This window comes from Poromitra crassiceps (genome assembly GCF_964638095.1).
Source record: "Poromitra crassiceps genome assembly, chromosome: 20".
In the NCBI taxonomy this organism is placed as follows: domain Eukaryota; kingdom Metazoa; phylum Chordata; class Actinopteri; order Beryciformes; family Melamphaidae; genus Poromitra; species Poromitra crassiceps.
Window position 1 is genome coordinate 24,941,930 of NC_139637.1, and position 13,933 is coordinate 24,955,862.

At 41.6% G+C, this 13,933-nt stretch overlaps 1 protein-coding gene across 4 annotated transcripts in view; it reads right to left on the reverse strand.

Annotated features, from left to right (window-relative positions):
* Nucleotides 1–13,933, reverse strand: part of LOC310795147 (deoxyribonuclease-1-like 2) — a 59,179-nt gene extending 45,246 nt beyond the window's left edge. For all 4 annotated transcript variants that reach the window (XM_083657193.1, XM_083657192.1, XM_083657191.1 and 1 more), the window contains exon 1: nt 13,849–13,933. The gene's annotated coding sequence lies outside the window, so the exon portion shown is untranslated. The remainder of the gene's footprint in view (nt 1–13,848) is intronic.

The window sequence follows — 13,933 nt, forward strand, 5'->3', positions numbered from 1 at the left end:
AAACCTGACATTGACGACTGGTACCACCTGACCAACCTATCCATACATGCATACAAACCAATACATATCTGACAACCACCCCAACCACAACATCAACACCCACCACTGCACTTGAATCATACACAGAACCACCACCACCCACCACTCAAAGCATCTATGGTGAAGTCTCTTCTGCCACCGTCACAAACAAGTACTTCTGTTTTTGGCACCTATCACTATTGTAAACTTTGACTCGCATACAAATGTCACAAATGCAATCAACGCCATAAAACAGAAACCGCAAAACACATATCCAATTCTCTCTGTCCATCAATAACCAGGAAACATCATACACCATCCCACTCGCACTTATCACACCACTGCTTACAAAATCACCAACTCAAATGACTACAGACGAAATGGAAGAAGCTATCCTCATGCTCAATCACATCTGAGTTGACATAATAGACAAATCATAGCCCTGACTCAGACTTGACTCCAAGACTCAACAGTCCCTCCACACAGTCCGGAAACCCCGACTCAGCCCCACACAAGGACAAAATGGATTGATATATTTTAAGTTTTTCATTTCATAAAAACTATTATTTGCAATAAAAACTTATTGTTTGAATCATATATCTGCCTCCTTTGCTGTCTTTTGTCCCAGTTTTTTATGCATTATATCCTAACTCCTTTAGTCAACCTTGAGCTTACACTTTTATTGCCAACTTGTAGATGTCCACTGTGCCCAAGCTTACCCTTTTAAAACATCTGAATAACAGACAAGTAACTTGTTAACTGATAACCTATTAAGCCACTAACAGTTTGACTTAAAGGGTGATTTACACAACCTGAATATTAATCTTGTTATATCTATACAGAGACACTATGAATGTACCATGTGGAGTATCTAGTAATAGTTAGGATTTTACATTAATTTCAAGACAAATGGTTCAAATTCTGGCCTTGTGCTTATGCAGACCAGATTTATGACTACCACCACTACTACAAAAGCATTGGCTTTTCATTGTGACAACCAATTACTTAGATCACCATTCAGGAACAGTTTGTTTAATCCTTTCCTCACTGAGCACATCTATAACCATGATCAGAAGTGTACAGTAGAAGCAGCACACTATCTTCATCCAATGGACTCGGAACACCACAAAAGCAACACCTCAGTAAGCTGTCCACTCATGGCTAACACATCTAAGCTTATCAGGAAGCTAGGATTTGAAATTATGACAGTTTGCCTAGAAAAAGTCCATTGCTTAATAAGCCTCTTTGACAGCCACCATTTGGCTTACCAACCACCACTGCTACTTACTACATATTACTTGCAAACTTGGTACACTTGTGCACCTATCAACTCTGACTAAATGTTCAATTCAGTGTCTATATTATCTGACATATAACCTCCAAGTCACCAGAAGCTTGGACCCCGCATCGCCGCTTGCGGCTATATTTATTATTATTATTATTTTTATTTTATTTATTTTTTGCGGACTAGGTTTGGGTGGAATTCGTTCCTCCTCGCCCCACTCCATTGCACAGCCGACTAACGTGAGGTGGAGCTTCATATAGTCTCTAGTTTTCTGGCTGGGCACGGGCCTTTGTGCCAACAAAACTTTTTTAAACATGGGGAATTCACACCGGCATGCGCCGGGGACAGCAGAGTGTTGGAGAGGAGACACATTGAAATAAAGAGTTCATTGAGGAGAACACGTTGTCTTTCGTATTTTCTGCCATAGGCATTCATTTTGTTAAATATATATATATATATATATATATATATATATATATATATATATATATATATATATATATATATATTATTAATATGATCGATAATCGATAATTGATCGTTAATTTTCCCCGATTTTCGATTATGGAAATTTTTCAAAATGAACATCCCTAGTTAGGTCCATATATATTTTGTAGGGCTGTGGCGATTCACTTATCTCCCGATTCGATACTATCACGATTCTTGGGTGCCGATTCGATTCATATTGCGATTCTTAAGTATTGCGATTCTACGATTATTGCGATTCGATATTACGATTTATTGCGATTTTTGTTTATTTTTTTCTTTTCTTTTTTCAGTTTGTTTGCTTTTTTACACTAGATTAGAACATGGGAAAAGTTGAATCATACACTAGAGACTGTATATTATATATCATGAGTAGGGCTGGGTGATATAGTTAAAAACAGGGGCGGACTGGGATCATAATTCAGGCCGGGCATTAGATACCAAGCAGGCCAGGCTGAATGAAGCCCAATTTGGGCCGTTTGAAGCCAGATTTGGGCCGTTTGAAGTCCAATTTTACAATGAGATGCACCCACTTTAACCCTGAAGTGTAATTATTACTTCAGACTAACTAATAAAGTAATAAAACCACTAGTAAACCAGTAGGCGGCGCCTGGCCTGCTGTTCAGTGAGTGGCCTGACTGCAAGCACCCAGCTTGGGCGATTATCGATTCTGGAATAAAATATCGATTCAAAAAATCGTGACATTAAAAATCGCGATACTTAGGCGAATCGATTTTTCCCCCCACCCCTAATATTTTGGACACAATCTTCGTCAGTTTCGCTCTGTACACCACCACAATGGATTTGGAAATTAAACAAGCAAGATGTGCCTTCATTGCAGAAATCCATCGTTATTTTGAGGGTTTTTACATCTAAAGGCCCAATTATACTCGACGTTAAAGACGGAGACGGACAGAGCCTTCTGTCCGTACTCTGCGTTCATTTCGTGCATTTTCTGTCCGTCATCTGAAAGCTTACGGATACGCATGAAACGCAGCAAAACCACACACACACTCATACATTTTACTCTCTACTGCCCACTGGTGGATGTATTGCTTAACATGATACCAACGTGAAGGACGCATGGAAGTATGTGGGCAATGGCGATTACACCATTTGGAACGGACATATTTAGGTATGAAATAGAGTATAAATGAGCCATAAATCACCACGGGTGGGCATGTATAACTGTCAGTTCCATTTCCATTGACAGTCATACATGCCCATGCGTGGACATGTATGACTGTCAGTTCCACCTCCATTGGTGTACAGAGCCAAAATTATGAAAAGTGTGTCAACGTCCAAATATTGATGGACCTGACTGAAGTAAATTAGATGGATCTCCCGAGGCGCAACGTACTCCAGGGTTCATACTGACATTACTAAACGAAATTCAAGGACTTTGTCAAGCACTATTTGTTTCATTTTCAAGGACTGAATAATTGATTTTAAAATATAAATTTGCCCCAAAAGGGAATCACATTTGGCCTCCCACTTTGAAAACCTCTCTAGTAGGCTATAGGCTATAATGAAGGAAGAGATAGCCTTATTAGATTAGCCTGTTGGCTGGGCTCCTCAGATGTCTGGAGCTGCTTCATGCACTGTGCCTTACAGTTCTACTGGCAAAAGATCTGGTGAAATCTGGTGACATTTCAAGGGAGAAATCAGCAGTGAGTGTTTCCAGGGAAACTACCACTTGGCAGAAATCTGCTGCGCATGTGCGCTCGCTAGTCGCTAAGGCTCTGTTTGCAGTCTGCAACAGGCTTCACATCGGTTTAATCAACAAAACTGAATTATTGTTAACATAGTTCCGACCTATTCAGTTGCAACTTAATCATTAATATCATTTGAGATATTCTGTTCCCAAATATTAGCTCAGATCGGATCACACCTATTTTCGAACTCGGCCTTCATTTTGCACGGTTGAGACGCAATCGCGTTCGCAAATGTGGTACTGTTGTTCGTGCTAAAATAGGTCTCTAGAATGTGAAAATGTGCCTTAAAGATATGTTTTCTTATGTACTTTTATTTAAAAAGTAAGAGTTTAACAAAGTGAGAACAGACACACAAAGATAACAGCGCTGCTGTCATTGGGCTGCAGTGGAATAATCGGTGGAACAAGATATTAGCTTCAGTTCTTATCAATTTAAGTTCTTTGGCGCAGAATTGCCGAAGTAGTTTGATAATTGACACAGACAGCAACCAATCAGTTGGGACTGAAAAATATGTCACCAAGTGATTGGCGGATAGCAGAGCATCCAGAGCCTAATGAAGGATTAATTTGGGCTGGTTAGCAGGCTACTCATTTCCATCTCCTAGTCTGAGATTGAACTCTGTTTAACCAATTTATGAGGGGATTCCTCCAGGGAAATTCCATTTTCCCTAACCAATCACTGGAGTGGAGACTAATGTATCGGCCTGAATGTTATGTCAGTGACTCCAGTCTAAAGAACGTACACAAAAAATAAAATAAATCAAATCAAATCTCCTTTGAATAAATGCCTTCCATGCAGTGTGCCGAGTGTATTGCAAAGTAAGTGGTACTTTTTAATCAACTTAAAACAGCCTTGATAGCAGCCATTGTTGTTATTAGAGATGCACTGATTGCCATTTTCTTGGCCGATTCCGATTTCCGATTTTTGAATAGTCTGACTTGCCGATACCGGTTTTGGCCGATTCCGATTTTCTTTCTAAGAACAATAATTGACGGGTTAATTTTTGATTATTTTTTTTTTACTTTGCTTTAATAGAAAATTAAGATTCATGTCACATTTCTTATCATTTGCATGAGGTAGGACGATCTCACTCAAAAACATCTCAAAATAAAAGTGTTCCAGGTTAGCTTTTCTTTTTTGTGTAAATACAATGAATATAAAACAACCAGTATATCCCACAGCTATCATGCATTTACTTTTCCAAAAGAAAAAAGGTGCAACAGAACAGGGGCTCCAGATGGAAAGTAGCCTATGGCTAAATCTGTTACAAAGCATATCTTCCCCTATGGTGTTTAATGTTTTTTTTTGTATATGTCCCTGCCAAATAAACAAATAGAATAAAAATAAATAAACATCAAAATGTTATCCCTGGACAAGGAGTTTATAGCCTAAAGGTCTGGAGCCCAGACCTTCGAAGCCATGCCCACTCTACAGTTGTGGATTTGGCTGTTCTTGAGTAGATGAGGAAATGAGTTTGAGTTGAGTTTACACACAGAGTCCGTTTCTTTTAATCTCCCATCCGAAAAAAAAATCATCACGCACAGTAAACCTTGCACACTGGTCCGATGCGTTTTATTATTATGTTCGTCGTTCTATTCGCAATACGAAACCAATAGTCCTCCTCTCCTGTATCCACGTTACAATGTGACTGACAGATAGCAGCAGCAGCTGATCTGCAGCAGGCAGCGGTGATGTGGACTGCACCTGGTCGGGGAATGCCCTGACACAGGGCTCGATAGTAGCCTACCTTCACTTCGCCAAGCCGGCTGTGTTGCGCTGTGGCCGGGGAGAGAGAGGGGCCAGTGAGGTGAAGCGAGCCGCTCAGACTGGAGTGGACTCCAGCCGAGCAGGACTCGGCATGGCGTGTGTTTCCTTTTGGCTGCTTGGGGTGCGCGCACGTCACGTGAATGCATGCATCGTGCAGCTGCAGGTAATTGACCAAACAAAAAAAGGGGAAAGCCGACCGGCGCACAGAATCGGCTATGTGGACTGACCGGAGCCGGTCACCGGTCGAGGACGATCACGTGAAAATCGGCCATTTCCGATCGATCGGTGCATCCCTAGTTATTAAAGTTACTCCAAAGACACGATTAAAAAAAACAAAAAAAAAACGATTTAAAACGATTTAAAACGATTTAAAAAACGATAAAAAAAAAAAACGATTTTCAGACGGCAGCCCGTCTTTATTGTCACACAACACACTACAACACATGCATGCGGCCACTACACACAGTCATGCTGATGGTGGCCGGTGAAATATGTCCTCTGCATTTGACCCATCCAGGCTTGTCCTTTCCTCCAGGGGGCAGGCCAGGAGCAGTGGGATATCAAAGCAAGACACACTCAATCTTACAACACACTCTGGCAACAGGAGCTCACATTAGCAGCGATTAGCTAAAGCTACATGTGAAGTTCGTTGATGTAGCAGCTAAATCTGTGGTTGGAAAAAAAAAAGTTAATCGAATATTAATCGTTACAACTATATTGAGCTAACAAGGGGCAGCTTTGTGTTTATATGTGTAGTTTGTGTGTTGTTTGGGAACGCACAATCTCTAGTTTAAATTAGCTTGCTAGGTCAGTGCTAACCCTGCGTCACAGGCTCTCTCTCTCTCACAACACTTCAGGGGAGAGGTGACCACATGACCATTTAGGAGACCTCCTAATTACCACTTCAACCTGGAGATGAATTCGGCTCCGGGCGATCTACATTGTCTGTACTTTGTGGAAGCGACTCCACAGCTTCTTGATTCCCAAACGCCTGGAATCCAAGAGTTGACTCCCAGTCGTGTAGCGAGTCAGTGAGTCAGTGAGTGAGTCTGTCCTGGTTGTCCCCATCCCTCCCAGCCCCTCCCAGCCCGGTCCGTGACCTCCCAGACCGGTCGAGTGACTCCTGTTTGATGCCTGTTTGACTGGTCAAACCTCCAGCCAGCTCAAACCAAACACAGCCGGTCTCCAGTAACATAAGCGATCAAGGCCTCCAACTCTCAGTCATGTTGTGCAGCTGCTGGCTGGCCAGCATGAGTCCAACCAGCATGGAGAACAACATCTCATAACTCATTACAAAAGTAACATATTACATGTAATATATTACTTTTAGCAGTAACTCAGTAATATAAGTTATTACTCTCTGCCCCTCAATATCAGAAACTCCGACTCACTCACCTCCTTCAAAACCCAACTCAAATCCCACCTCTTCAAAACAGCCTACAATATCTGACTCCTACCTCTAACCACCATTCCATCTCTGCAATCTATTGATTTGTATTTGTTTTGTATCTGTATTCGTTCTTGTTATTTAGTTCTGTTTACTGTATGACTTTTCTATGTATTGTAAAGCGTCTTTGAGTTCCCCAGAAAAGCGCTATATAAAACTTATGTATTATTATTATTATTACTTATAGGATTTCAGTAATATTATACCAGTTACTTTGTCAAGTAACACAAGTTACAAATTGAGTTACTTTGTTTTTTTAATCAAAGCAGATATTTAAATAAAGATACAATCATTTCCTAAACAAATTGTGTTTTTATGCAAATAACCACTACAGATGACAATAACAAGGGAAAATGATAACATTTAGAATTTTTGACGGTTTACACCAACTTCAAGACGGTTGAAATTATTTGTCGTAATGGTTCCAGGGCGGCGGGTTGTCATTATGCTACTGCTGCTATTTTGGTGAAAATAATGCAAAAGTAGCGTAATAAGTAACGAGTTACTCTACACAGACAGTAATATTGTAAAGTAACTTATTACTTTCAAATGAAAGTAAGTTACTTGTAATATGTAGTAGGCTATATTACATTTTGAAAGTAACTTTCCCAACACTGATCTAGCTCTTCTAATGCTGTTACTTGGCTTTTGCCTGTACAATTATTAGACTGTTTTCTTCGTTCCATCGGCATTCGTTTGCTCTGCTCTGACGGGATTTCTGTGTTACGCTCGTTCAGTCTGGAAGCTTTTGGAAACATACAGAGAGTCACTTCAAAACAATTCAGCAACAGGACTGATTTTTATATATTGTGAGAATCTGCTGTGTCGGCGTTCCTTTATGTGCTAGAAGTGATTTTCAGACTGATCCTCCAATAGAGTACCGCAGGGGTGACGTATAAAAATCGCCGCCATTTTGGTTCATCAGGGAAAAATTCTATGGGGATTTCACTTAAATGCATAAAATAATGTCTGTGGTTAACAAAAGTTTATGGGAACGCGAATTTGGGTTCAGCAGGATCATCTTCCCGAACGGTAATCACCTTTACGCCTTTCGAAGTGTTTTCTAAAGAAAAACACATTTACGTTCCAAAAGTCATAAAAGATATTCAGGTTTTTGAAGATGATCACAGTATACCTCCGGACTCATTCCTGCGGTTCTCTACGCGCAGTGAATGGGGAGAGAGAAGAAAACAAGTGCGAATTTGCAATAGCTTGAGTGACATCACTGATGACATCACAATCATGACTGGCGCTACAATAGCTGCAACCACATACCGGTATGCAAATTTCAAAATGCAGGGGATGGCAGGGGCAGCCCGCCATCCTGCGCGCACATGCACACGCACACACACACACACACACACACACACACACACACACACACACACACTTCAGCCTCGTACTATAGCAACAGATCACAGAATCACTGATTCTCCAGTGTCCTCTACTGGAGCAACAGATGACAGAATCACTGATTTGCGTGTTAAAGATACACAGCCCTACCAGAGTAGGTTACACAGAGGGTTAAAGTCGAGCTGAACCCAAAAATGACTTGTTGCACTGCATACCGCAGTGCACCAATCACACTTTCACATCAAAAGTTCATTTTTCAAGATTTCATTGATAACAGTAATCTACAGTTTGCTGACGTCACCTAGTAGGCTAGGCTACTATCAAATTTCTACCCCATTTCAACCAATCATATCATGACATGCAGCTGTCAATCAAATCTTCATTTCAGGATAATTTTCTCTTCCAAATGAAGTAGAAAATGGCGCCTAGTGCCTGTCATCTGGCAGAATTCCTATCCCATAAACTAACTACTAACTTGGCCAATTGCATGAAACATGAACAAAAAACAAAAACTATAATCTCTAAGAATGCAAAGAAATGTAACTGGCTCGTTAAAACGCGCATTCCAGGAATATCGTATTTACAGAAATAGCGTAAAAGGCGCGCGTTTGAGAGCGTGGTTGTCAGGGGTCTCCCCTCGGAGATTTCAGGCGGGCGGGCAGCACCCATGCATGGGATTGTCCGCTCGCGCCGCACGAAGCAAGTGGCTGCCTGGTACTCCGCGGATCCCACTCGCGTAGCACGACAACACGCTGAATCCCACTCGATTTGGGGGTGGAACATGCCATGATTGACCAATGCCAAAGCCAATCGCCAGAGTTGTCAAATAAAACCATCGACACGTATAAGGTCCGCCTCTCAATTTGTTATCAGTCTCCGACGCTCGTGCTATTGCATTCGCCTCCGGTTCACTTCGACTTTAAGAAAAGTGTGATGTCTTACTACTCCTTTTACACTTGCACTACCCTGTGTCCTGGCTGATCATAGTGTCCGATCACTATGACAACACAAATGTTTTGAAACTAAATGTTTTGTCTTGTGGAAGTAGGTTTTCGCCATCATTTGTGACCTCAGCCTCTGGGTTTGAAGTAGCCTCGATGCGACACTCAGCCTTCATTCTTCATTCGGAGTCTGGGAGTAGCACCCCAATATGGTGTTGCAAGCTCGGCTAAAATGGCCGTACGTCTTCATACACGTAGCAATCACAATAAAACTGTACTTGCCTGCGACACAAGAGAGTTGCCCGTCGGACAGGAGAATCGGTGTTACGAAACATTGCGTAGTTTCCAATACTGAGCTCTTTTAAATATGCCAGAGCCTGTATTTTCGGTTCTTCCGGATGTGTAATTACAAGTTTCCAACCGCAGACACAGCAGAGATGACGCTGTTTCCCCACTGGGAAGCGGAAAAACAACAACGGCCATTTTCAACCGATATGGGTTTTTCAATGGCCGATGCCGATGCAGATATTTAGAGAGCAGGGTGGCCGATGGCCGATATATAATGCAGATTATTATTATTTTTTTTTTTTTGCATTCGATAAAATACAATGATTTAAATATAATAATGAATGAGAGTATTTAGGTAAAAAAACAAGTAGCCTATATGAGGGATCAGCCGAGCAGCATTTTGGTAAACAAACCGCGTCACTGGGTGGCAACGGCAATGGAACCCTATGGAGTGCAAGAGGCGCGAGGCTTGTGTGTCTGACTCTAGCCAGTTAACTCTGTTTACATTTTAAAAAGTGCAACAGTTCACACAGCTTTACCACGACATGCATATATTATCAAACTCTTGAGCTGCTTCTGCTCTCACTCAGAATGTCAAAATATAAGCGATGTGATGTATATTTTTTGAGATATTAACGTTTGTTTGGCACAACTCATACTATTAACTGCTGCGGGGTTCCGCATTTCTGGGTGGCAAGTGACGTCATGCTGATTCGTCCCATAATTCCATTATCCTTTCATGCACATTGAGTATCTAATATAACGAATAGATCTAAGATGGTTATCTTAGCCAGTAACATGCTTTAGATTTTTTAAATTTTATTAATGAAATAGAAAAATACATTGGGTTATGCAGTAGATTTCAGAAGTGACTGGTAGGCTGGTATTTAAGGGAGAGCACGTATGTCAGAGACCTCATTCAACTGCATTAGTCTATTAACAGAGAGTTTGGGAGACAAATCGTCTCCAAAACAGTGTTTAGGAGATGATTTGGTGGAGAATGGCAGCCGATTAATCGGTCTACCTCTATTTTCAATAGAAAAGACAGAAATACAGATTGTGGCATGTTTACAAGGTTCGGTATTGGAAACTACGCAATATTTGGGAACAGCAATTCTCCTGTCCAACGGACAACAACCTTGTATTGCAGGCAAAGCACTGTTTTATTGTGATTGCTACGTGACATGTGTATGAAGATGTAGCATGTTGCAGTGCCATATTGAGGTGCTACTTCGAGACCCAGAATGAAGAACGAAGGCTGAGTCTTGCGTCAAGACTAGGCTTGAAGCTGCTTTTCCCTTCAGGGTTTGGAAAAGTTTCTTGTGTTTGGAGGTTTTCCCGCAGGGGGCTCCCTTTTTTGGCTTGTGACGCGACTTTGACGTCACAAAAATCTAGGGACCCCAGACATTTAAATTCCGGTACACCATCGATAATATCATCAGTGACATTATTAGTGACAATATAGATAGATATTATATACAGTAGATATTCATATTATATACAGTATGCTTCTTTCCCCTCAGAATTCTGACTTTAATCTGAGAATCCTGACTTTGATCTGAGAATTCTGACTTTAATCTCAAAATTCTGACTTCTTTTTTCCAGAATTCTGACATTAAACTCAGAATTCTAACTTTATTTTCAGAATTCTGACTTTATTCTCAGAATCCTGATTTAAAGTTATAATCTCAAAGATTTTCATCTAAATAAAAAACTAAAATAAAAATCACTATCGGATAGTGAGTTAACACATTGACTGCCAGACGTTTTTTTTTGCTGTAGGTAGCTTCTGCCAAGCCGTTTTTTGAGGATTATGGCTCATTTTATAAGAGCCGAGGATTCGTTTCAGCTTGGAGTTTGTGAACATACAATATCTCAAAAGTACTAATAGAATGTGTACTTTCTCTGTCTAAAAGAGTTAGTTTGTAGAGTTAGTAGTTATGTAAGCATTAGCAGTTGAATACAGCATGGTTTTAGCGTGAAAAAGAATATTCAGAGATAAACGGCTTTTTGTGAAATTGGATGGAACTGTCACTTTAACCATTCATTTTTGGCTCTCTCTCTCTCTCTCTCCCTCCCCCTCTCGCTCTCTCTCTCTCTCTCCCTCCCTCTCGCTCTCCCTCCCTCTCTCTCTCTCTCTCTCTCTCTCTCTCTCTCTCTCCCTCCCTCTCGAGTTGCTTCAACTCCGCCCTCCGTGGGCGGACAAGCTTGTCACCAGTCAGTGCTTTGCTGCTCTCCTGTGCCTGCATGTCTGGGCCGCTGTTTGAGGAAGTCGGGAAGGACTCGCTCGTTTGGAGTTTTGGTTGAGAGAAGTTTTTGCGATTCTGGTCATATTTATGCTGCGTGTTTCAAAGTGTGTTCCTCCAACTGTAATCTATCACCCGATCATAGTAGATCGGCTGAATCTATTATGTAAATTTGCAATCCCGCATCGCCAGCAATCAGCGCGAAAAGGAGAATGGCTGGGCTGAGAATGGCTTGACAAGTTAAAAAAATGCTTTCCTTCCTCTAGCCAGGCGAGCACTGTTGCCACTTAGTGGGTCGGTGGAATGGGTTGTAAACGTTCGGTGGCTCCAATAATTATATAAGAGATGTAAAAGGCTTAGATGCACAACCCACCGTCAAAAAAAAAAAATCGATGCCAAAAACGTGTAAACACGTTGTTGGCAGGGAACAGCTGGATTCTGAAAACGTGTTCATACGTTGTTGGCAGTGAATGAGTTAACACAGTGTTGATTGAGGCTATGGTCCATTGATGGAAGCCTTTGCACTATATTATGTGACATTAGTAATGTCACATAATGCAACACTGTTTGGATCTCACCTGCATTACCACTCATCGCTATAGGTGTCACCCAAGAGAACAAAACTCAAATCTTGGAGAGTATCACTCTAAAGTTTAAACCCAGGAAAGAAAGAAAAAGTTAAAAAGATTGCAAGTGACCCTAATCATCTTCAGTAGTTTTAATTTGTGTGTGGTGTTTTTTTGTTTGTTTGTCTTTTGTTTTCAGGCGACCTTATTTGAATTTCAGGCGACCCTATTTAGGGTCACGACCCTAAGGTTGATAAGCTGTTTTACTGGGTCAAGCTCTAGTCTACAGTACAGTGACATGATGTTTTACTAGCTCTACCTGCAAGATTCAATTGACATTTCTGACATAATTCTCACAACACATGATGTACGTGGCCAAGTGTTTCATTTTGTAAGGTTGGAGATGTCGAGATACAAATCTGAAAAATGGCAAAATGTTGCAAATGTAGGCTAATTACACTAAAATACCAATGTCCAAGGTTGAACAGTTGAAGTGGACATAATATCTGTTGACTTAATCTAATTATTTTAGTTGAGGAAAATCATGTTTGTAGTCAGTCAATGACAGTGGTGTAGTCTACCTTTTTTCAGAGGGTATACTGACTCTGACTCCAACCGTGGGGGGGCTTAACCGGAAGTGGGCGAGGTTTCGGCCGGAAGTGGGCGGATATTCGACCCATTTTTTTGTTGTTGTTGTTCCTCCCAAAATTTACAGAATAGCTTCAGCTATCAGCTTCATCTTGCTTCTTCGGTCGCTATTCTCTCTCCTGAAGATTTGTTTACCGACGGGGAGAAAGCCCCACGTGATAGCCACCCGTCAATCTCTCTCTCTCTGCTCAACGCTGTAACACCATTTTATTTTGAAATTCAGTTGACTTTGCCATTTCCCACAGATATTGTCGCGTTTTTCCTTCATGGCTTGACAGAAAAAGTCTGCCTTCATGCGCCTAGGCGGCTTGAAAATAGAACTCACGCCTAAACGATAAAATCGGCGCAGCTCAGGCGAGGCGTGGGTACACGCAAGGTTCACGTTGAGGCGCCCTGTGTACACAGCCTCATTGACTAAAAAAGATGCCTATTTAAAAGCGTGGGTAAAGGCAAGGCGTAGGCAAGGCTTGGGTAACACACAGAGCGCACAGGGTGAATTTTATGAATGGAAAGTGAAAACGATACATATCATAGCGCATTTCCCAGTGCGCATATACGCAAATCTGAGTCATTTCGCAGTGTGTATATACGCCGTATACCTGAGTATCACGTAGACTACACCACTGGACTCAATGATGACTAAATGTTACTTTTTCCAATGTTGTTTTGCCTCTCTGCTGACATACAACAGTGATTGATTGAATGGTGATGCACCCTCTGCTAAATGCTGCCACACACACACACACACACACACACACACACACACACACACACACACACACACACACACACACACACACACACACACACACACACACAACCCTTGGTCTAACAACAACATAGCCTACACTATTTCCTCCCAGGCCTATAGTAGAAACCACTTGCGTGTCACAGATCACACCCCCAGGCCAACATACCACACTTACACACTTACACGAACACACCTCAACACACACATTTGACATGATACACAAACACACCGCACACACACACATACTGGGCAGACGACCCCACCACCTCAGACTGGTGGTGCGGTCCCAGTGGACTGATACCTTTCCCAGTCTGTAATGTCTTAATGGTTTTCCTACCTCGTCAGGTCGGAGTGAGTGGATCAGATGTCTGCTTTGCTGGAGCGCTGCGAACTCGAGTGTGACAGCCAGGGTGGAGGCCTCC